This window comes from Euprymna scolopes, chromosome 11 (assembly GCF_053919585.1).
Source record: "Euprymna scolopes isolate OS-2025 chromosome 11, ASM5391958v1, whole genome shotgun sequence".
NCBI classification, from domain to species: Eukaryota; Metazoa; Mollusca; class Cephalopoda; order Sepiida; family Sepiolidae; genus Euprymna; species Euprymna scolopes.
In genome coordinates this window covers 136,460,395-136,487,079 of record NC_136492.1, presented here as the reverse complement: position 1 = coordinate 136,487,079, position 26,685 = coordinate 136,460,395, and positions in this window count along the sequence as shown.

The window sequence follows — 26,685 nt, the reverse complement described above, 5'->3', positions numbered from 1 at the left end:
TAAAATGCTTGCCGTTTATCGAAATAAACTTTATGTAAAATTACAACGTTTTACACAAGAAATTAGATGAGTAATATGCCAGAGACCGCAGAAGTCATTTTTTATGTGACTCCGAAACATTTATTTTTTGGTGTTAAAATCAAATTATACAGCTTGATAAACTTAAAATTTCAAGTTTTTCGACTAAAATAGGCGAGGCAGTTTGGTAAAGCTTTAAAGGTCAAATCGTTGAACTTTAACTCCCTGAGAATCAAATTTCTGGCCGAAAACGGTTAAAAAGATATTCCCAAATCTCAATACCCCTTATGTCAGATTTCGAGTCTTTACATCGAAAATTAACAGAGTTATTTGGTAATGAAATGTATCCAGACACAGACATACATCTTAATGTTATAGATATGTAGATTACTTGCATGGGTGTCCGGCTATGCCCGGGTCTTTCGAGGTATATGTTTACAAAAAAAGTGGTAGTAGGAAGGCAGGCTCACACCCGTACCGTTCAGGAGGAAAAGAACAGGGAAACATGATGTTTTTGCTCTTACATCTCCCGTCAAACGGGAAGTGACGTAGGTTTAAATTTTGGCTAAACATTCGAAAAGAGGGGATGACTGTCGAAAATATCGACGAAATAACCGACCCCTCCCTGTAAAAAAAAGTGGCCAGTTGTAGGTGAAGATATTAATGTTTTCCGCCACTTTTTTGTTATTCAGACGACAAATAACAGAAAAATTGGCGAAAAACATTGATAAGTGTTACTGAGATTTCGTTATTCAGATGACAAATAACAGAAAAATTGGCGAAAAACCTGATAAGTGTTACTGAGATTTCGTTAGACGACAAATAATAGAAAAATTGGCGAAAACATTGATTTTTCTATAAGTGTTATTGAGATTTGTCTGCTCATGTGTGTCATCTTCACATGCAAGGGTTCCCTTAATGTTTCAGCCGTTTTCATTATCGTTATTTGTTGTATCTTTACAATAATTTCTTGGATTTAAATTTCCCTCATTCTTTTTCCAAAAGAATTTCGGGATCAATCCAAGTGCTCCTACTATTATAGCTATTATTTTGATTTTCGTCATCATCATATCTCTACAAGCTCCCTGGCTAGGTCTGTGTATTTGCTCTTTTCTCCTCTTTTATATTCAACCTGTGGTCAGCTGGAACAGCAATGTCAACAATTTGACAATACTTTTCTTATTTGTTAATTGTTACGACATCCGGTCTTCTTACTTGGATTGGTTTATCAGTTTCAATATCCATGCCTCATAGGATTTTGTGATTCTCGTTTTGAAGTACTGTTTCCGGCTTATGATTGTACGATTTGTTTGCGCTTTCGATATCCAGTTGTTTGCATAATTACCAGTGCACTGCCCTTCCCACTTGACTGTCTCTGTTCTTGTTATCCTTTTGGGCCAGTTTAAGCTGTCACTTACTATATGATTTGTCGTTTCCTCTCCATTTTCACAGAGTCTGTATTCACTGTTTTCCTGTGTTTAGTCGATCTTATAAAAGTTTAATGTAGGTTTTTTCACTTCTCTTTTTGTCTTTTCTTGTCTCATCTTTTATCTCTCTGTTTCTTACTTTGTCGATTTTTCAGTGTTTCTAGCTTCCATTATATATATATATATATATATATATATATATATATATATATATATATATATATATAGTCTTGCATTATGTATTTTTCTAATTCTTTTTTGTCATACACGCTCTCTTCTATACTAACTAGGCCTATATTTTTCCTTTTCACGTAGAGTCGGTCAACATCGTTTGTTTGGGTATAATGCATTGCGTATTATCATGAGTTTTCTGACCGAGCTGTCTCTGTTCTCTTTTAGTCCACCCTCTGAACGGTTTGGTGCATCTTATTAGTGAGACTGTCCATGCATTTATAATTTTAATTAGCTTTCTATAATTGTGTGTTTAGAAGTTTTATTGCTCTCCTGAGATATTTTCCCGGAGGTATCTTTCATTTCCGTGGCTTTGATGGGATGTGCTTCTAGAACGCCTAGGTATTTAAAGACGTATTTTTCTCTTAGGACCCTCATCTCTGTTTGGTTGGGTAGTTCAATGTCTCCAGTTTTTCTATTTCGTATAATTAGTACTGCGCACTTTTCAATCCAAACTCAATAAAAACATATAGGCTGAAAGATCTTGGTACTGTTTATTAGTGTCTATCGTTCTTTTCGGTCCTTGCAACAGGTTTCAGGCGTCCCTGTACATTAGGTGGTGCATTTTTCCTATTTAATAGAGAACTTGTATCCAACTTGACACGTTCTGGACGGGCATCGTGACTATGATGAACAACAATGGTGATAGTGAATGTCTTTAGAAGATGCCTCTTTGTATATTAATTCTGTTATCTCTGGCCATAAGCTGTCAATTTCAGATTCCATGTTCCCAATGTATTTTCTACTACGTTGATGATCCTGCTTGGTATTTTATACATTTTAAGCATTCCTTTATCTAGGGTTGCGGGTCCAGTTGTACGCCTTTTTTGTAGTCAATCAATGCCAAGACTAAATTCTTTCTCCTTCTTTTTACCTCCTTTAGGATCTTTTGATCTTTGTAGAGTAGATCATATGTTCCTCTCTTTGGTATCCTTTCTGTTCCTCTGGGAGCAATCCCCGATTATTCAGGGAGTGGGAGATTTGTCTACTCAGTTGTGCTGTTAGTATTTTCCATATGGGTAAACACGTGATAGGTCTATAGTTGCTGTATCAGTATGGTTCTTCCTTTTGTCATTCAGTGTGACACGTTTGTTTCATGTATACATCTTCGCATGCTTTTTGCTATTCTTTCGTGTAGTGTTGTAAATTATTTGAACTATTATGTATGCATCCCGTCGTGTCCTGGTACTCTCCAGTCTGCCATTATTCCTACAGTTATCTTTATCCTTGCTGATTTCATTTACTATTCCTTCTTTAATTTCATTCTGCATTTCTGTTGTGTTTGTGTCTTTCCTCACATATTTTACTCTAATAGTTTTATTTCTCTCGGGTTTAGTCCTTCTGTTTTTGTTTCCCTCCCTTCCCATTTTGGTAGATTTGGCTTTCATTGTTTCACATAGCCTGCTTCGTATGCACTGTTCAGATTTGTATCTATATAAGTCTCCCTTTAATATTATAATTAGTATAAGTATTAGTAATAGTAGTAGTAGTAGTAGTACTGTTGGTGATAGAAGTAGTTTTATTACTATGCATGTTATCAGATTTGAATATAAGACAATAGGTTGAAATAAGATATGACGAAACTTGCTTGATCAAAGGCTGATCGGGCTATTGTTGGCGAGAAAAACAATGATAATAAATGGATACAATAGAAAGAAATATAATAAATGATTGTGTTAGAGGAAACTATAAGAAAAAGTATGGCAACAGAAAATACTTCCAAAGTATAGAGATACAAAGAGAGAATTTTACGGTGTAGACAAAAGTATCCTGATGTGTTGCTAAACTTACAGTAGAATTGCAATTGTTAAAACCGAATATAATGGAATTGTCTCCTCAGTGTATAATAATAACACACTGATATAGGCATTTATACTTGATTTATTTATTTATTACTATTAATAAGATTAGTATTGGTATCGTTGTTATTATTTTGAGTAATATATCTTTAGTATATACATGCATAAGTTAATTATCTTGCTCTAAATGAAAATGATAAAATAGCACCTTCTCTACACATTTAGAAATACTTCGGAGTGTCTATTAAACTGGATATATGTGGGGGCGAGAGAAATTCCTAAATATATAAGAAATGGATGTAATTAATGTGTTCAATTAATCTCATATATAGTAAAATGAATGCTGAAATTCCCTTCTAGGACAAAGTATCGTACAATTTTATTAAGAGATGCCACATACCAATTTAATACATCTAGCCTAATAGCTACTATTTTAGATACATTCAGTCGTGATAATAAAATGCTTCATTGCATCCGAGGAGATACACTGTCACAATCACAATATCTTTAGAGGCAGGAGCTCCAATTTTATCCTCTGTATATTTTGGCCTAACCATCCTTATCAGTTGCCACTGGGACCAATTCTTCATGATCCCCCGATTCTGTTATTGCACCTATCGTATTTGCCTCATAGATACATATACATACCATAATATTTCATATATCCGATACACAAATGATAAAGTCTCCCTTTTCAATTTCGGTCCATTCTGATTTGCTGAGCTCTGATAAATTCTATATTTGAGAATCCAGTTACTCGCTTTATAAACCAACAATACAAACATTACAATTTGATATCACTAGAAGAAATGTTAGAGCCCGGATTCTAATTAGACTAATGCATGGGTAAGATGGAACAATACAAAAGAGATAATCATTAAACAAACAAAAATAGCCAATTATTTGCTTTTTTTTTTGCAAAGTTAAAAATAGTATACAATTCTCATTCATCATCGTCGACGTATTTGACAACAACGTGTAAGTCGAAACATAAAAAGAAAACGAAATTGTTTCACCATAAAACACACTGAGTGCAGATTGGTTATGCTTCAGAACATCAGATTTCATATGTATTTATAAATTTAAGTGTTTACCTCCCAAATAGGTGCGATTTTCATATTTAGATTTTCCTGAAACAGATAAAGTAAAACAACGCCGACATATCTGTCCAGGACGACGAGAACGACGACGACACCACCACCACCACTGCCGCCGCCGCCGCTTCCGCCGACGACGACGCCTTCGTCAAAATATCAACAAATCTCAGTTATTGTAATATAAAACGCATTTCGTATACATTGGTAGTGTGAAAAACTATGCATTTCATATGTATTAATATAGAGAGGAGTTTAGCTTGCGACTTTTATATGAAGATTTTTTTCTACAAATATAAAATTGTAATTTGGTAGAGACCGAAAAGGTGAAATTTCGTTTAATTTTGCCCCATATTATGACCCCTTAACAGTTATGTTTTTGGGATCAAATCAATATATTAAGTAAGATCCATTCCCAAGAAACCTATATCTAAATTTACAAATGTTTATGTGCAAGATAGGCGGAGTAGTTTAGTAGATGTCTCATCTGTCAAATCAAGGAACTTCGACCCTTAACAGCTGAATTTCTGTCCAGTAAACAGATTATAAATGTTTTCCCAAATCTCAATACTCTGCATATCAAATTTCGCGTCTATAGACGTAAAATCGACAAAGTAATTGTGTAAGGAAATGTACACAGCCAGACCCCAAACTGCTCCGCCAATTTTGATGCTTTTTCACCTCTGGGTCAATTAACAATTTTCTTGTTTAGTATATAGCTCGTAATCTTTTTAGGCGTGTAATTCAGCTAACTCTTCGTAGTAATCCAGAAATCTGATAATATCCGATGTATTAACGTGTCTTGAACCTTATGTATAAGTTCCCATTCTGCCAGAACATGGTTATAAAAAGGTCTCTTGCGCCAGTATGTAGTTAAAATAAATCCCGTCCATACATGTGATTAAATGCCTCACTATTTCCGGCTTTTCTTTCATTCCTCACCATCCGATGTGACCTACCTCGGGCGAAAGCTTGCATACGTAAGATTAAACTGCTACAGCGTCTGTGTTCGTGTCTTCGTTACATTAAACTGACACATATTTGTATTTATTATTTACAAGTACGGATACAATATATATTAATATATTTTATTATATTTTCTAGGTATCAAAAGGTTAATTTGGAGAAAATAAAATGCATAATAACAGAGAGTCATTATACCATGCGATTGGTGCAGATTCGGTGATTTACGCCTTATATTGGAGGTGAAGATAGTCAAGTTGTCAAGAACACCGGCTGCTGACATGAATATCCCAAGTTCGAATTCGTCCCACAAAATCATATTCTCTTAGGTACATTAACCTTGACCCTCCTGTAATTCCCTATTTATTTCTCGCAAAAAATCTAAGACAGATTGGGAGAAACAAATGTTATAAATACATTTTTCAGATTCATAAGATATAACGATGACCATTTAAATGGTTTTAAATAACGAACATCAATAAAGAAATAAGAACAATTTCATAATATTTTGTTGTTATTAATGCATTCATGCTTATAAGAAACGGTGTTTGCTGGAAGAAAATGGAAACAACATGTACAGAAATAGTACAAAATCTCTTAATAATTGATTACATTCTCAGATTACTTTTACAATGCTGTAAAATAAGAATATAAAAACTTGATCATAACAGTATAACAGAATACCATGTTACCATAGTGTTGAAGTTCTTGTGAATTTGAGAGATAATATGAGAAACTAATGTCTTTGAAATTGTTCTAGTAACGTTTGATGTTCACTGTTTGTGAGAAAAATAAGATTTTTTGCTATATATAATATGACTTGGTATATTTCGATAATGTTTTACGCATTCAAAATCTCACAAATAGAGAAACCAACACACACACACACACACATACACACACACACACACACACACACACACACACATATATATATATATATATATATATATATATATATATAGGGCGATGCCCAAAAAACGGGTCCCAACTTTAATTAGGTCCCGTTTCCTAGTGTTTTGTCTGAATGAAATGAAACTTTGGTCATAATTAGTTTATTATATTCAAAACATCACTTGAAACCACTAGGGTCTTTGGCCTTTTTCCACCGTTGACTGTAAAATGCTCAGAAAAACAATTGAATGCCCTCTGCTTTTTTGGGTCACCATGTATATATCATTTACAAGTCCCGATCCCATGGGCCAGAGGCAGAGGTTACAACTATCTACTAACAACAAAATGGCCGCAGTTTGCCAAAGATAAGTGCTAGTCTAGCCACAATGATAGGCTATGATACAACGACATGCCACATATGTGGATGCCTATATTTTTAGCCTTTCCTCATTGAGTAGAGCCTTGCTTTATAAGCATTGCTGTCAAGACATATGTGTGTTGTAAATAATAACGCAGGTCGTACACTGTAAAACCGGTGGGCAAATGTCTCTATATATGGGCACTTAACTCATGAGCCGGACGTTTGAACTGCTGGTAAAGAATGGGTGCTTTTCTACTCGCACTCCTGAGCCGTGACACTGCTAATTAGTACCTGTATGCGGATGATATATATATATATATATATATATATATATATATATATATATATAGCTACCAATATATAAATGTATGTATGTATGTTTGCATGTATCATAAAACCTTTGGCTTAGGCGACGCACTTTCACAACATTTGTATGTATTTAAAGCATGGCCCTTCAGACGACAAATACCGAAAAATTGGCTGAAACCATTTAATTCATCACCCTCAACTGGGCACCTTTTTGCAGGTAGGCGTCGCTTTTTTCACGATATTTTCGAAAGTCTTCCCCTCTTTTCAGTTGTCTAGCCTTAATTTGTAACCAACGTCACTTCCGAATTGGCGGTGATCGTAACAGCAAAGACGTCGCGTTTCCCGTTCTTTCGCCTTCGTTGTATGGGGTCGAGGCTGCCTTCGTCCGACCACTTTTATTTTATTTTTTTGCTTAACACACACCTCCAACTACCCGGGCAACGCCGGGCACCCATGCTAAACTATAATAGAATATGATTTGGTTTGCAAAATCGTTAATGTACCTTATTTACTATATCTAAGGTTGTGGCTTAGTAAATTCTCATTTATGTTGGAATTGCTAGTTATTAAAACCCCTACTTTTTGCAATAATTAATTCAATTATGTAAAAGTGTATACTTTGCTTAACCATTGATATCGTGTGAAGAACATAAAGCGTTTAAAGGTAGAGGAAGGGTTGTTGGAACTTTTTTTCTTAGAGTCTAGCACGAGCGCGGCGACTAACTTACAGACATCTGCACTAAAATATGACCGTAATGCTTCCATAAAACTTCATCAAATAGATTCCTGGAATTGACATTTTTTTCCAATATTTATATGGCAAGCACTATAGTCTGTTTATCCAGATAACTACTCAGCCACATAATATATATATATATATATATATATATATATATATATATATATATATATATATATATATATATATATATATATATATATATATATATATTAATGTGATTTATAATTTAAAAATTAAAAAAAAAGTTTTAATTTAAAAATCAAATCTTAATTAAATTAAAAATCAGTTTCATAAGAAGGAACAACAACAAAGTCAATTATCTGTACGATCGTTTCGGAAATCCGTGCTTTTTATTTATGGTATACATGAAGTTATGTAGAACAATTATATATAGTTTTTTGGTAAGCACGGTCTACTCAGCAGCAAATTTCTTATGAAACTGATTTTTAATTTAATTAAGATTTGATTTTTAAATTAAAAAAATTTTTTTTTTTAATTTTTAAATTATAAATCACATTACTTAATATTGAATTAGCTCTAGGACATTTAACTATCGAGCTTATTATATATCTAAATTACAACGAGCATTTCCTGTATTTTAATTAAACTGGTAATTTCACTATTACATAAAAATACACTTAGCTCTTTAGACTATTATCCTAATCTCGTTTAAATATATATATATATATATATATATATATATATATATATATATATATATATATATATATATATAGGATATGGCACGATGGTCTTCTAAGGAAAATTAGATCATATGGAATCACTGGAAGAATTCATAATGTAATTAAATCCTTCTTAAGTAATAGAAAAATCAAAGTTGTCCTCGACGGTCGTACATCCAAACAGTACGACATAAATGCGGGAGTACCTCAGGGGTCTATCCTTGGACCTCTATTATTTCTGATATTCATAAACGACCTCCCTGATAATATTGTTTCGGAGATGGGTATATTTGCCGATGACACCACTCTCTATAACAGATATGAGGGGAAAACAAATGAATACATATCCAAGGAAATGGCAGAAACGCTAGAGGATGACCTCCAATCCGTAGGGGAATGGGGACAAAAATGGTTGGTCACATTCAATGCTGCTAAGACTAATCTTGTTTCCTTCAATAACTACAAGAAACCTTCTCTACCACCAATAGCAATGGCCAAGAACACATTACCTGAGAGTACTTCTTTTAAACTCCTCTGCCTAACGTTTACAGGGAATATGAACTGGAATAGATACATTGAGAGCATTGCCAAGTCTGCTGCAAGGAAGGTTGGTTCTCTCTACCGTGCTAGAAAACTACTTACGCCTGACAGTATCCTATATCTCTATAAGGCAACCATTCGCCCATGTATGGAGTACTGTTGTCACATCTGGGCTGGTGCATCTGCTTCTTGTCTCTCGCTCCTGGACAGGGTTGAAAAAAGAGTCGCCAACCTGATAGATCCTGAACTGTCATCTAGGCTTCAGCCTCTGTCCCATCGACGAGATGTTGCATCCCTCTGCCTGTTCTACAAATACTTCAATGGTGAATGCTCTGACGAACTGCAAACACTTGTACCTCCCCGACGTAACTACGCCCAACAAACTCGACCAGCTACTAAGTCTCATCCCTTTACAGTAGAGATCCCTAGGTGCAAGAAAGCCTTTTACTCCAATAGTTTCTCTCCCAGAACTGCGGGTTTTGGAACTCCCTTCCGGGATTCTGCTTTCCCAATTGCAATGATATGCAGAAGTTCAAGTGTAACGTTGACAAACATCTTTCTACTCATCTCCTTTCATAATGACCCCGCTAATTAAGTCCCTGATATTAGCCCCCTGCTTCAAAGTGGCACTATATATATACGGGGTGAAACGTTAAATGTGTTACCCTAAAGAAAACACTTCTACAGATTTATTTAAAAAATAAAATAATGTAAAATGATAAAAAAATAGAATTCAGATAACTTTATTTTGTCGAAAAAGTGACATCTCTCCAATGTAGTCTCCTTCCCCCTCAATAACTGTTCGATACGGTTCAAAAGTGGAGCCTGCCTTTTTCACAGACGTACACGGGAGTTCAGCGAATACGCGGTGTATGACGGCGATGCGGCTAGTCTGTGTTCTGTGGAAGGTCATTTTATGTACGTATTACCAGAAGAAGTGTTTCAGCGAGTTCAGGTGTTGGAAGGTGGTAGCGAGTTTGAGAAGGGTACAAAGTGGTAGCACGTTATCTGAAGCCCGAGTCCACCTGAATACACCCGGGAATCACCACACCCTTCAGGATAATTAAGTACACTTTGATGTTGAATTTCAAACCAACTTCGAATACGTGAGGGGGCATGATGTAGTCCTCACTTGAAACCACACCAAAGAAAAGACCCGTGCTGGAAACTCTCTTGAGCTGTCCCTCAAAAGTTGAACCGTCCGGATTTGTATTTGCTTGGTGCTGGCAACAGTCATTTTATCATATCTTGGATCGCTAGAGAGAATAAGTTCTACGGCAACGCATCTCCGATCTCGTTCGTTGAACATGACATCTCTTTCAAATATAGTGGAATAATCTTATCGATATGGGTTTGTACATAGCTGACCGATTAGTAGATGGTCCGCAACCTAAAAGAAAACCAGTTTTTATCAAACCGAAATTTTATTGCTCCATCTTGATTATATATATATATATATATATATATATATATATATATATATATATATTTATATACATATATATATTTAGTAATGTGATTGATAATTTAAAATTTAAAAATCAAATTAAAATTAAATTAAAATACACTCAGCTTTTTAGACTATTGTTCTAATCTCCTTTAAATTATATATATATATATACATATATATATGTATATATATATATATATATATATATATATATATATATATATATATATATATATATATATATGGAAGTGTTTGTGGGTACGAGCAGGTGTTTGTGAATGCATACATGTGGGTCTTACAATCAGTGTTATTTATATCCTAGAGACGTCTTCTGGCGGCTGTGATTTAATATATTAAACAACTTAAATAAAATATTATTGTTAGGAAAACCCAAAACACGAGCAACGGGAACAAATCATGTGGTAAACAACTCAGGTTTTCCTATTTTGATTCAATTTCATTTCTATTCATTGATTTGAATAAGAAAACCGAAAGATTGATTTAGAGTTGTACTTAATTTTCTAAAATGAAAGACATTCGTTAATCTTTATTTTAGTTATTCGTAATTTCTGTCGGTCAAAGAGTGGGAATTTAATGCAATTACGTTGTTGTTTTGTTTGTATATGAAAATAATGAAGATGCATACGTCGATGCCTTTGGGAAATTAAATCAAGTTCCACTGCGTTTGTTTTAGTTCCGCACCTGCAAATTAAAAACATAAAACTGAAAGAAAAGGTATTGTTAAAATAAAAGAAAGAAAAACATACGTTGAACTTAACGGATTCCACATTCTATCTTTTGAAACTAATTTGATTTACATCTTCGTATGCGTGGACTAAGTATTAAATATTTTAATTAAATTGGAATAATAATCTTGTTAGTGTAGCATGTGAGCAGTCAGATGGATTCACCTGCATTCATCGACTTACTTTTTCAAAAACGTGATATACGCCATTCATTTCAACGTTTACTTATTTTCACACCAACCAAGCCGTATTGTCACTAAGGGCGTAAATGGCTACTACTTGCATGTCATAGTGCACATGAGAAAGATGCAAAATAGCGGCAGCATCAGCGAAGGATTGTCAGCATACAAGAATATTAGCAGCAGCAACAGTATTCGAAAAACAGCATATGCGAATTAGGAAGTATGCGCGAGAAAATGAAAGAAGAGAAAAATGCTCAAGGAGAGAAGAGATTGACGCCGAAATAAAAAAAAATGGACGTGCAAAGTCAAAGGCGTGACGTGGCATGCTAATACCGGCATGCGGTTGGAAGATATAGAAACTCGAGCAGATTAAATGTACATGCAGGAGCGATAAATATATTTCCGTGGCGCCAAAACTATTAGAATGGTAATGAAATAATTTTGTGGAGAAATAAAACAGTACATGCTTTGTTTTGTGCCTATTTCCGACGGTACCGCGTTACACTTAGAATAGTATGTAAACTGAGATAACAAAGAGTCTAAAAACAAGATGTTTGTTTACATAACATTTAAACTTCTGCAGGTGAGTAAAGTCAGCGACGCGATGATCATTGTGGAAATCATAGAGTCTAGAAGCCTGTGGGCAGGCATTTTCGTGGAGGAGAATTGGGCATTTACTGTTGACTAATGTTCATGAATTGCATTCATATGTGTACTTTAATTTTTCGCGGTAATGGCCTCGCCTGCGTTCAAAAAACTGTAATCAATGACGCAGATAAGATCACGAAACAGTCAGCATGATATTCTTTTAGTGTAACTCTGGCTACGGAAAATATCGTATATATGCGTCTGTGTTTAACCAATGAGCTAAGCGTCGTTGAGCGTCGTAAAAAACACTTTTTATTGCAAGTCAAATACTGTTCGAACAAACAATAGTTTTTTTGTTTTTTTTGCGAATAAGAATAGAATGTCACACTTCATAACGGTCTTTCTTTTGGTTTTCGTCCAATTTTTTAAGAACACATTAATAACGTTTCTTTGTCTTTCTAATCTCTTTCAAGTGATTGAAAATCGTCGTGTACGCTATGTTTAATTTAGGAGCAAGACAATTGGACGGGTATTGACTTCGACTAAGGTTCTAAATTGATCGTGGTCATCATTCACGTTTATAGTCATCGCCTTAAAAAAAACCCTTTGTGCTGTTCGTTTATTCGTGGTTCTTGGGCCAAACTCTACGTTTATCTCGCGAGCTTTGTCAGCAGTTTTTCAGACTAGCATTATAGGAAACGATAAAATTGTTCGAACTCGCTTGGTTTCCATCTTGTATTTTACATCCTAAAAATAATTGTTTTAAAACAATTGTTATTGAAACACCCCCACACACATATATATATAAATATATATATATAGAGAGAGAGAGAGAGAAAGAGAGAGAGAGTGAGAGAGAGAGTGAGAGAGAGAGCGAGAGAAAGAGAGAGATGAAATACGTTCTTCAATATTATTTATAAACAAACCCTATTATAACAGAATATTTTGGGAAACAGATCATTGGAAGTCAACATCAAAAATTCTGCAAGCACTTTTTTCTTAACCTAATAAATTTATAGAAGACATCCCGTCATCTATGGATTACAACAGTGAAGCAATAGGTGTTTGCTTCTTGTCGAATTAGTCGGGATAATCTTAGTATAGGAAACCTCAAAGTATGTTTCATTTAATTACTTGTAAAACATCGACATTCATTTAAGTACTTGTAAATCAGGCAAAGCGATGCGACATTTTGGCGGCGGGTGGGGGGCAATTTTAGAGGTTGGCTGATAGTGTGATAATGTTTTTTTCTTCTGGAGTCTGTCTAAACGTGAAAATTTAGTAATGGATGTTCCTGCTCAGATAGAATATTTAGAATCTATGCATATATGCAGTGTGGTTTTGTAAAGATATTGTTTGGATATGTAAACAAAAATTGTGGGTTATTATTTTAGAGTCTTTGCAAAGTAAATAAGCATTGGTACTCAAAAGGTTTTAGTTGATAATTTTTTAGCTGTGTTAAAATTAGTAATAAAAACTAACCTATTGCAGTAAAAATGTATTTAATTAAATGTTATTAATACAAAATAATAGTCATATAACGTATATGATTTTAATTGTATAACATTTCTGTGAGACATAAGGATCGTTAAAATGCATAACTGTATAAATTTGTTTAATACAAATGTTAATCAGCAGACTACAACGTGTTTTTCGCTTTTGTAATTTTGCGTATGCAGTTGAAAGTGTGTGATGGAGTGATGTAATAATTACAGCAAACATTATGAAACATGTAATATTAATGTCTGCACTCTCTGTCACGTTGTTGTGTCAGCTGTTTATTTAACATATTTACTTGAACATAACATCCGGCCTTTGCTCCTATCAGACCTTTTTTTTAAGTAAATTCACAAAATCATCTGCTACATCCTAAATATTCTTATACGTTTTTTTTATATGAATTCGATTTTATGCTTGCACGAATTCACTTATTCGGTAAGGAGCTTTAACCTTTCCGTTTTAGGGAACCGAGGGGTAATTTTCGTAGATATATGCGGTTTCTCAAGCTAACAAGATTCTAATATTATTTAATGATATCACGAGATTGTAAGATCTACTAGAGCATTACAAAATCATGTATTTACACGAATGATATTCATATCTATCTATCTATCTATTTGTCTATCTCTCTCCATCTTTGTCTCAATATATATATTGTGTTGTATGCATAATATTAAACGCGTATTTTATATACATGTCTTTTTAAAGATATATAAAATATCAATGGTGCATGTTTATATGCTTTTAGGGTTGTATCGCCTAGGATGCGTATACACTCCCGTATAATCATGCGGAGGACGCCTTGACACATTTGATCACAATTCGCCAAACAGAACAATAAGCGAACAAGACAAAATGTTATAACAAACGCGTAATTTTTCTTGTCTATCTGGAACATCAAACAAAAGAAGATTACCTGATTTATTTGCAATCTTCTCTTCTTGCGTTTGTCACGCTGTATATGAAGACATTTTCCTACAAAGGAAACACCAAACAAAAGTTATAATTTGACCTAACTTTAATCGTACTTCAATCAGATTATGCTTCTAAATTTCTGCATCCTCTGTCGTTGGGTCGATTGGATGTTTCATAGATCTCATAGATATCTTTTTCGAGCCAACATCTTACTCCCTAACGAGATTTTCGATTGCCAACTTGAATATACCAGTATCTTGTACCTTTGTTCGTTTCTTTGTTAGTTTCTTTTTTAACGATTACATCCAATGCCAATGCCAGCATTATTAATGTTTGTTAACTGTAATTGGATTGTTTTGCTAAAGTATAAAAAATCAAGTTTTTATTTTCATAAACATTTCAATGGCTTTACTAAATTCTAAATGTTTTAGAATAATATGTATCCTGTAAGTAATTTACTGTTTTGAATGGGTATCTTCTAATAACATTCTCCCGTCATTCTTTCGTTTCCCATACCTATCTGCTTCATCCTAAATATCCTTATACGTTTTTATTATTATTTGAATTTGTCCTTGTCCCACTAGCTATCGTGGGCAATCTGAAACGCTCAGGATTCACAATGATTAACGCTGGGTCCGAACTGTGGCATTGCAGATTCAAGGGCAACTCTTGGAAAACTGGAAACGATGCCGAGTTAAGTGAGAAACACATAATGCATATGGTGTTCTTAGACGGTTACCTATTATTTTACTTACTCGAGTTAATGTAGCTCAAATTTTGTGATCTAATGGAAACTGATATAGCAAAGTTATTATATTCTACAGCTGTGCACTGCAGTGCCTGATCTATAAGAACGATCGAAAGGTGTAGCTTACTTATTGTAATATACACTGGTATATACTAGTATTAATTCATTTTAACGGTAGATATAAGCAGTGCATTGATATAGCCTATACTATATATGGATGTCACTCTCTTGATGGTAGGTTTATATTTACATACTATGCGGCTATTTGGGATTATTACACCCAATAAAATGCACGTTTCTAATAAAATAGTTTACTTTTAATGGTGGCGCACACAAGTATACACAAACAAACTCGCATTCATATACCCACAGGCACTACGTAACATGTAAAAATTTACACACAAAACCACCCACACATAGAAACACACACGCAGAAACACCTACACACACGAATATATATATATATATATATATATATATATATATATATTTCAGAGGAAACATAATTTAATTTGAATACCAAAAAAAAAAAACAAGAAATGGGCAGGTGAAATTAAAATTTTCCCAAAGGCCTTATCGTCTGACCCTCTAAGAGGAAACGTCAGAATGATAGATTAAAAACTAAGAAAACGAATGAGGGAAGAGGGGAATTTTGGTTACAGTTGGAAGAACAGTGGAGAAAAAAAAATTCACTGTTCAGGTGGTTTTAAATCAATGAATATCTCCAACTGATGTCTAAGAATCTTTTGTCTACACAGGCTAGGTCGAGAGTTGTTAATAACTAACGCCTCAATGATATTGAGATGATAGTTCGACCTAGCACTGTATAAAACAGAAAACCACCCATCGGAATATTGATCGGCACACCTATTTATACTCAACAGGTGATCGCCAATGGCAGACTCATGAGCCTGGGAGTGCCCGGATGCTCTCGAAACCTGGTGTAGTCGAATATCCCGAGGGATATGTTGGGATATTCTCATTTCTAATCTTTGGGACGTTTTGCCAACGTAGTCAGCTCCACACTGACAAACGAATTTATAAACAACAGAGTTCTTTTGAATGGTTGGCAAAACATCTTTACGAAAAGAAGAGAAAAAGGTTCGAGTTGTGTAAACTACTCTAAGCATAGTAGCTGGAAAACATCGTTGAGTAGCAGAAGAAATCCTTTTAACAATATGAAGGCCATCAGGACCCAACCATGGTAATTTTAGATAAATGGGACAACGTGATGGACCAATATGTTTACCGCTATTAAATGTAGTAATTTTACGTTCAATAGTAGATTTTATTATATTAATGGGATATCCATTATTAAGAAAAATAGTTGTAATTTCACCAAGTTCCGTATCAAGACGGTTTGGTGAACAAATCATAAGTGCACGATGCGTAAGAGCGCTAATGAGGTTTATTTTTCTAGACTGAGGGGCAAAAGAAAACCAATTAAGATAGAGCCCTGTAAATGTAGGTTTTCGATAAACAGAGGTCTCAAACGTAGTACCAACTTTAGAAACACGAACGTCGAGGAATGGGAGAGAGCTACAGTCTTCAACCTCCATAGTAAATTGTAAAGATGGATGCAGGTTGCAAAGAAGACCAAGAAACTGTTTAGCTTCGCTCCGAGAGGGAAAGCATGCAAAAGTATCATCAACGTAGCGTGTGTAGAATGCTGGCTTAATAATTTTGGAAAATAATTCGTTTTCCAAAAATCCAACGAAAATGTTGGCTAACGAAGGACCAAGAGGGCTACCCATTGATATCCCATCAATTTGACGGTACATAATGTTGTTGAAACTAAAGGAGACTGATTTAGTAGCAAGTTCCATTAGTTCAACAAAAATTCGTTCAGGAAATTGTGGAGATTTTAAGGGGCCACGGTATAGATAGTCAGCACAAATACCAATGGTTTCATCCAAAGGTATATTAGTATAAAGACTATTAATGTCAAAGGAAGCCAAGAACTCGGTATTTTTAGATAAAGGTAATTTTTGTATCTGAGATACGAATTGAAAAGAATCAGAGATACAATGGACCGAATAAAAAGAAAGCACAGGTTTAAGAAGGTCAACTAGCCATTTACCAAGTTCGTGTTGTGCAGAACCCAACATAGATAAAATGGGTCGCAAAGGAATGTTGGGTTTATGGACCTTGGGTAAACCGTACATTCTAGGCCTTTGAGAACCGATGGGTCGGATTCTATCATACATCTCCTTAGAAATAAATCCGCTTTTATGAAGTTGAAGAAATCTTTTCTGGATTTTTATTTCCATACGAAAAGTATCATCATGGCATAAATCACCCAAACGGAGAAACTTAATTTTATCGTCCAAGATTTGTAACATCTTGGAGATATAATCCGTTTTGTTAAGTATAACAACGCCCGATCCTTTATCCGGGCGAGAAAGGTAAATGTCGGGATTAGACCTAATTAATTTTGCAGCTTCAAAATGATTTTTCTGCCAAACAAAATCACTAGATTTAGTATTTATGGCAGAAAACCTCCGACCTAATTCGCCCAACTGAATTTTAACACTAGTTAATTCATCAGTAGAGATAGGCGAATGGTGTTTTAATTGAGTATACAATAATTCAATTTCACTAAATACTGAGATTTTATCAACAGAAGGGGGAGGAATGCAAAATTGTAAGCCAGCAGATAAAACAAATTCTTCTGTAGTGGACAAAACATGAGAAGAATAATTAAATATATGTTTATCCAAATTTGTTATAATCCCAAACTTCTTAGTAATTAAATTTTTTAAATATTTATCATAAGAAGAAGTACATTTAATACGGGTAAAATTATCGCCGATGGATAAAAACCTAGAAAAACGGAGTTTATCAAAGAAACATAGTTCTTTCCAAACCATGGCCCAAAGAAAAAGGTGTTTACTACGTAACGAATTATATGTATCAGAATTAAACAGGATTTCATCTTGTAGGAAAACACGTTGAACTGCCAATGTATTTCTACATTTAATTTTAGAAATACGATGGCAGATATAACCGGGAGCAACATGATTTAGGCGGCAAGATTTAAGAAATTCCATCCTACACTTCAAAACGATTAACTTATTTTTAATACGTATAACTTTGTTTAACGTTTTGATAAATTGTGAGTTGTACCGACCTCGAAAATATGTAAGTAAATTTTTGGTACAGCAGAATGGAAGGAGAAATTTCAGAGGAAACATAATTTAATTTAAATACCAAAAAAAAAAACGAGAAATGGGCAGGTGAAATTAAAATTTTCCCTAAGGCCTTATCGTCTGACGCTCTAAGAGGAAACGTCAGAATGATAGATTAAAAACTAAGAAAACGAATGAGGGAAGAGGGGAATTTTGGTTACAGTTGGAAGAACAGTGGAGAAAAAAAAATTTCACTGTTCAGGTGGTTTTAAATCAATGAATATCTCCAACTGATGTCTAAGAATCTTTTGTCTACACAGGCTAGGTCAAGAGTTGTTAATAACTAACGCCTCAATGATATTGAGATGATAGTTCGACCTAGCACTGTATAAAACAGAAAACCACCCATCGGAATATTGATCGGCACACCTATTTATACTCAACAGGTGATCGCCAATGGCAGACTCATGAGCCTGGGAGTGCCCGGATGCTCTCGAAACCTGGTGTAGTCGAATATCCCGAGGGATATGTTGGGATATTCTCATTTCTAATCTTTGGGACGTTTTGCCAACGTAGTCAGCTCCACACTGACAAACGAATTTATAAACAACAGAGTTCTTTTGAATGGTTGGCAAAACATCTTTACGAAAAGAAGAGAAAAAGGTTCGAGTTGTGTAAACTACTCTAAGCATAGTAGCTGGAAAACATCGTTGAGTAGCAGAAGAAATCCTTTTAACAATATGAAGGCCATTAGGACCCAACCATGGTAATTTTAGATAAATGGGACAACGTGATGGACCAATATGTTTACCGCTATTAAATGTAGTAATTTTACGTTCAATAGTAGATTTTATTATATTAATGGGATATCCATTATTAAGAAAAATAGTTGTAATTTCACCAAGTTCCGTATCAAGACGGTTTGGTGAACAAATCATAAGTGCACGATGCGTAAGAGCGCTAATGAGGTTTATTTTTCTAGACTGAGGGGCAAAAGAAAACCAATTAAGATAGAGCCCTGTAAATGTAGGTTTTCGATAAACAGAGGTCTCAAACGTAGTACCAACTTTAGAAACACGAACGTCGAGGAATGGGAGAGAGCTACAGTCTTCAACCTCCATAGTAAATTGTAAAGATGGATGCAGGTTGCAAAGAAGACCAAGAAACTGTTTAGCTTCGCTCCGAGAGGGAAAGCATGCGAAAGTATCATCAACGTAGCGTGTGTAGAATGCTGGCTTAATAATTTTGGAAAATAATTCGTTTTCCAAAAATCCAACGAAAATGTTGGCTAACGAAGGACCAAGAGGGCTACCCATTGATATCCCATCAATTTGACGGTACATAATGTTGTTGAAACTAAAGGAGACTGATTTAGTAGCAAGTTCCATTAGTTCAACAAAAATTCGTTCAGGAAATTGTGGAGATTTTAAGGGGCCACGGTATAGATAGTCAGCACAAATACCAATGGTTTCATCCAAAGGTATATTAGTATAAAGACTATTAATGTCAAAGGAAGCCAAGAACTCGGTATTTTTAGATAAAGGTAATTTTTGTATCTGAGATACGAATTGAAAAGAATCAGAGATACAATGGACCGAATAAAAAGAATGCACAGGCTTAAGAAGGTCAACTAGCCATTTACCAAGTTAGTGTTGTGCAGAACCCAACATAGATAAAATGGGTCGCAAAGGAATGTTGGGTTTATGGACCTTGGGTAAACCGTACATTCTAGGCCTTTGAGAACCGATGGGTCGGATTCTATCATAAATCTCCTTAGAAATAAATCCGCTTTTATGAAGTTGAAGAAATCTTTTCTGGATTTTTATTTCCATACGAAAAGTATCATCATGGCATAAATCACCCAAACGGAGAAACTTACTTTTATCGTCCAAGATTTGTAACATCTTGGAGATATAATCCGTTTTGTTAAGTATAACAACGCCCGATCCTTTATCCGGGCGAGAAAGGTAAATGTCGGGATTAGACCTAATTAATTTTGCAGCTTCAAAATGATTTTTCTGCCAAACAAAATCACTAGATTTAGTATTTATGGCAGAAAACCTCCGACCTAATTCGCCCAACTGAATTTTAACACTAGTTAATTCATCAGTAGAGATAGGCGAATGGTGTTTTAATTGTGTATACTATAATTCAATTTCACTAAATACTGAGATTTTATCAACAGAAGGGGGAGGAATGCAAAATTGTAAGCCAGCAGATAAAACAAATTCTTCTGTAGTGGACAAAACATGAGAAGAATAATTAAATATATGTTTATCCAAATTTGTTATAATCCCAAACTTCTTAGTAATTAAATTTTTTAAATATTTATCATAAGAAGAAGTACATTTAATACGGGTAAAATTATCGCCGATGGATAAAAACCTAGAAAAACGGAGTTTATCAAAGAAACATAGTTCTTTCCAAACCATGGCCCAAAGAAAAAGGTGTTTACTACGTAACGAATTATATGTATCAGAATTAAACAGGATTTCATCTTGTAGGAAAACACGTTGAACTGCCAATGTATTTCTACATTTAATTTTAGAAATACGATGGCAGATATAACCGGGAGCAACATGATTTAGGCGGCAAGATTTAAGAAATTCCATCCTACACTTCAAAACGATTAACTTATTTTTAATACGTATAACTTTGTTTAACGTTTTGATAAATTGTGAGTTGTACCGACCTCGAAAATATGTAAGTAAATTTTTGGTACAGCAGAATGGAAGGAGAAATTTCAGAGGAAACATAATTTAATTTAAATACCAAAAAAAAAAAAACAAGAAATGGGCAGGTGAAATTAAAATTTTCCCTAAGGCCTTATCGTCTGACGCTCTAAGAGGAAACGTCAGAATGATAGATTAAAAACTAAGAAAACGAATGAGGGAAGAGGGGAATTTTGGTTACAGTTGGAAGAACAGTGGAGAAAAAAAAATTTCACTGTTCAGGTGGTTTTAAATCAATGAATATCTCCAACTGATGTCTAAGAATCTTTTGTCTACACAGGCTAGGTCGAGAGTTGTTAATAACTAACGCCTCAATGATATTGAGATGATAGTTCGACCTAGCACTGTATAAAACAGAAAACCACCCATCGGAATATTGATCGGCACACCTATTTATACTCAACAGGTGATCGCCAATGGCAGACTCATGAGCCTGGGAGTGCCCGGATGCTCTCGAAACCTGGTGTAGTCGAATATCCCGAGGGATATGTTGGGATATTCTCATTTCTAATCTTTGGGACGTTTTGCCAACGTAGTCAGCTCCACACTGACAAACGAATTTATAAACAACAGAGTTCTTTTGAATGGTTGGCAAAACATCTTTACGAAAAGAAGAGAAAAAGGTTCGAGTTGTGTAAACTACTCTAAGCATAGTAGCTGGAAAACATCGTTGAGTAGCAGAAGAAATCCTTTTAACAATATGAAGGCCATCAGGACCCAACCATGGTAATTTTAGATAAATGGGACAACGTGATGGACCAATATGTTTACCGCTATTAAATGTAGTAATTTTACGTTCAATAGTAGATTTTATTATATTAATGGGATATCCATTATTAAGAAAAATAGTTGTAATTTCACCAAGTTCCGTATCAAGACGGTTTGGTGAACAAATCATAAGTGCACGATGCGTAAGAGCGTAATGAGGTTTATTTTTGTAGACTGAGGGGCAAAAGAAAACCAATTAAGATAGAGCCCTGTAAATGTAGGTTTTCTATAAACAGAGGTCTCAAACGTAGTACCAACTTTAGAAACACGAACGTCGAGGAATGGGAGAGAGCTACAGTCTTCAACCTCCATAGTAAATTGTAAAGATGGATGCAGGTTGTAAAGAAGACCAAGAAACTGTTTAGCTTCGCTCCGAGAGGGAAAGCATGCAAAAGTATCATCAACGTAGCGTGTGTAGAATGCTGGCTTAATAATTTTGGAAAATAATTCGTTTTCCAAAAATCCAACGAAAATGTTGGCTAACGAAGGACCAAGAGGGCTACCCATTGATATCCCATCAATTTGACGGTACATAATGTTGTTGAAACTAAAGGAGACTGATTTAGTAGCAAGTTCCATTAGTTCAACAAAAATTCGTTCAGGAAATTGTGGAGATTTTAAGGGGCCACGGTATAGATAGTCAGCACAAATACCAATGGTTTCATCCAAAGGTATATTAGTATAAAGACTATTAATGTCAAAGGAAGCCAAGAACTCGGTATTTTTAGATAAAGGTAATTTTTGTATCTGAGATACGAATTGAAAAGAATCAGAGATACAATGGACCGAATAAAAAGAAAGCACAGGTTTAAGAAGGTCAACTAGCCATTTACCAAGTTCGTGTTGTGCAGAACCCAACATAGATAAAATGGGTCGCAAAGGAATGTTGGGTTTATGGACCTTGGGTAAACCGTACATTCTAGGCCTTTGAGAACCGATGGGTCGGATTCTATCATAAATCTCCTTAGAAATAAATCCGCTTTTATGAAGTTGAAGAAATCTTTTCTGGATTTTTATTTCCATACAAAAAGTATCATCATGGCATAAATCACCCAAACGGAGAAACTTACTTTTATCGTCAAAGATTTGTAACATCTTGGAGATATAATCCGTTTTGTTAAGTATAACAACGCCCGATCCTTTATCCGGGCGAGAAAGGTAAATGTCGGGATTAGACCTAATTAATTTTGCAGCTTCAAAATGATTTTTCTGCCAAACAAAATCACTAGATTTAGTATTTATGGCAGAAAACCTCCGACCTAATTCGCCCAACTGAATTTTAACACTAGTTAATTCATCAGTAGAGATAGGCGAATGGTGTTTTAATTGAGTATACAATAATTCAATTTCACTAAATACTGAGATTTTATCAACAGAAGGGGGAGGAATGCAAAATTGTAAGCCAGCAGATAAAACAAATTCTTCTGTAGTGGACAAAACATGAGAAGAATAATTAAATATATGTTTATCCAAATTTGTTATAATCCCAAACTTCTTAGTAATTAAATTTTTTAAATATTTATCATAAGAAGAAGTACATTTAATACGGGTAAAATTATCGCCGATGGATAAAAACCTAGAAAAACGGAGTTTATCAAAGAAACATAGTTCTTTCCAAACCATGGCCCAAAGAAAAAGGTGTTTACTACGTAACGAATTATATGTATCAGAATTAAACAGGATTTCATCTTGTAGGAAAACACGTTGAACTGCCAATGTATTTCTACATTTAATTTTAGAAATACGATGGCAGATATAACCGGGAGCAACATGATTTAGGCGGCAAGATTTAAGAAATTCCATCCTACACTTCAAAACGATTAACTTATTTTTAATACGTATAACTTTGTTTAACGTTTTGATAAATTGTGAGTTGTACCGACCTCGAAAATATGTAAGTAAATTTTTGGTACAGCAGAATGGAAGGAGAAATTTCAGAGGAAACATAATTTAATTTAAATACCAAAAAAAAAAAAAACAAGAAATGGGCAGGTGAAATTAAAATTTTCCCTAAGGCCTTATCGTCTGACGCTCTAAGAGGAAACGTCAGAATGATAGATTAAAAACTAAGAAAACGAATGAGGGAAGAGGGGAATTTTGGTTACAGTTGGAAGAACAGTGGAGAAAAAAAAAATTCACTGTTCAGGTGGTTTTAAATCAATGAATATCTCCAACTGATGTCTAAGAATCTTTTGTCTACACAGGCTAGGTCGAGAGTTGTTAATAACTAACGCCTCAATGATATTGAGATGATAGTTCGACCTAGCACTGTATAAAACAGAAAACCACCCATCGGAATATTGATCGGCACACCTATTTATACTCAACAGGTGATCGCCAATGGCAGACTCATGAGCCTGGGAGTGCCCGGATGCTCTCGAAACCTGGTGTAGTCGAATATCCCGAGGGATATGTTGGGATATTCTCATTTCTAATCTTTGGGACGTTTTGCCAACGTAGTCAGCTCCACACTGACAAACGAATTTATAAACAACAGAGTTCTTTTGAATGGTTGGCAAAACATCTTTACGAAAAGAAGAGAAAAAGGTTCGAGTTGTGTAAACTACTCTAAGCATAGTAGCTGGAAAACATCGTTGAGTAGCAGAAGAAATCCTTTTAACAATATGAAGGCCATCAGGACCCAACCATGGTAATTTTAGATAAATGGGACAACGTGATGGACCAATATGTTTACCGCTATTAAATGTAGTAATTTTACGTTCAATAGTAGATTTTATTATATTAATGGGATATCCATTATTAAGAAAAATAGTTGTAATTTCACCAAGTTCCGTATCAAGACGGTTTGGTGAACAAATCATAAGTGCACGATGCGTAAGAGCGCTAATGAGGTTTATTTTTGTAGACTGAGGGGCAAAAGAAAACCAATTAAGATAGAGCCCTGTAAATGTAGGTTTTCGATAAACAGAGGTCTCAAACGTAGTACCAACTTTAGAAACACGAACGTCGAGGAATGGGAGAGAGCTACAGTCTTCAACCTCCATAGTAAATTGTAAAGATGGATGCAGGTTGTAAAGAAGACCAAGAAACTGTTTAGCTTCGCTCCGAGAGGGAAAGCATGCAAAAGTATCATCAACGTAGCGTGTGTAGAATGCTGGCTTAATAATTTTGGAAAATAATTCGTTTTCCAAAAATCCAACGAAAATGTTGGCTAACGAAGGACCAAGAGGGCTACCCATTGATATCCCATCAATTTGACGGTACATAATGTTGTTGAAACTAAAGGAGACTGATTTAGTAGCAAGTTCCATTAGTTCAACAAAAATTCGTTCAGGAAATTGTGGAGATTTTAAGGGGCCACGGTATAGATAGTCAGCACAAATACCAATGGTTTCATCCAAAGGTATATTAGTATAAAGACTATTAATGTCAAAGGAAGCCAAGAACTCGGTATTTTTAGATAAAGGTAATTTTTGTATCTGAGATACGAATTGAAAAGAATCAGAGATACAATGGACCGAATAAAAAGAAAGCACAGGTTTAAGAAGGTCAACTAGCCATTTACCAAGTTCGTGTTGTGCAGAACCCAACATAGATAAAATGGGTCGCAAAGGAATGTTGGGTTTATGGACCTTGGGTAAACCGTACATTCTAGGCCTTTGAGAACCGATGGGTCGGATTCTATCATAAATCTCCTTAGAAATAAATCCGCTTTTATGAAGTTGAAGAAATCTTTTCTGGATTTTTATTTCCATACGAAAAGTATCATCATGGCATAAATCACCCAAACGGAGAAACTTACTTTTATCGTTTTGAAACAAATTTACTTACATATTTTCGAGGTCGGTACAACTCACAATTTATCAAAACGTTAAACTGTTCTTCCAACTGTAACCAAAATTCCCCTCTTCCCTCATTCGTTTTCTTAGTTTTTAATCTATCATTCTGACGTTTCCTCTTAGAGCGTCAGACGATAAGGCCTTAGGGAAAATTTTAATTTCACCTGCCCATTTCTTGTTTTTTTTTTTTTTGGTATTTAAATTAAATTATGTTTCCTCTGAAATTTCTCCTTCCATTCTGCTGTACCAAAAATTTACTTACATATTTTCGAGGTCGGTACAACTCACAATTTATCAAAACGTTAAACAAAGTTATACGTATTAAAAATAAGTTAATCGTTTTGAAGTGTAGGATGGAATTTCTTAAATCTTGCCGCCTAAATCATGTTGCTCCCGGTTATATCTGCCATCGTATTTCTAAAATTAAATGTAGAAATACATTGGCAGTTCAACGTGTTTTCCTACAAGATGAAATCCTGTTTAATTCTGATACATATAATTCGTTACGTAGTAAACACCTTTTTCTTTGGGCCATGGTTTGGAAAGAACTATGTTTCTTTGATAAACTCCGTTTTTCTAGGTTTTTATCCATCGGCGATAATTTTACCCGTATTAAATGTACTTCTTCTTATGATAAATATTTAAAAAATTTAATTACTAAGAAGTTTGGGATTATAACAAATTTGGATAAACATATATTTAATTATTCTTCTCATGTTTTGTCCACTACAGAAGAATTTGTTTTATCTGCTGGCTTACAATTTTGCATTCCTCCCCCTTCTGTTGATAAAATCTCAGTATTTAGTGAAATTGAATTATTGTATACTCAATTAAAACACCATTCGCCTATCTCTACTGATGAATTAACTAGTGTTAAAATTCAGTTGGGCGAATTAGGTCGGAGGTTTTCTGCCATAAATACTAAATCTAGTGATTTTGTTTGGCAGAAAAATCATTTTGAAGCTGCAAAATGAATTAGGTCTAATCCCGACATTTACCTTTCTCGCCCGGATAAAGGATCGGGCGTTGTTATACTTAACAAAACGGATTATATCCCCAAGATGTTA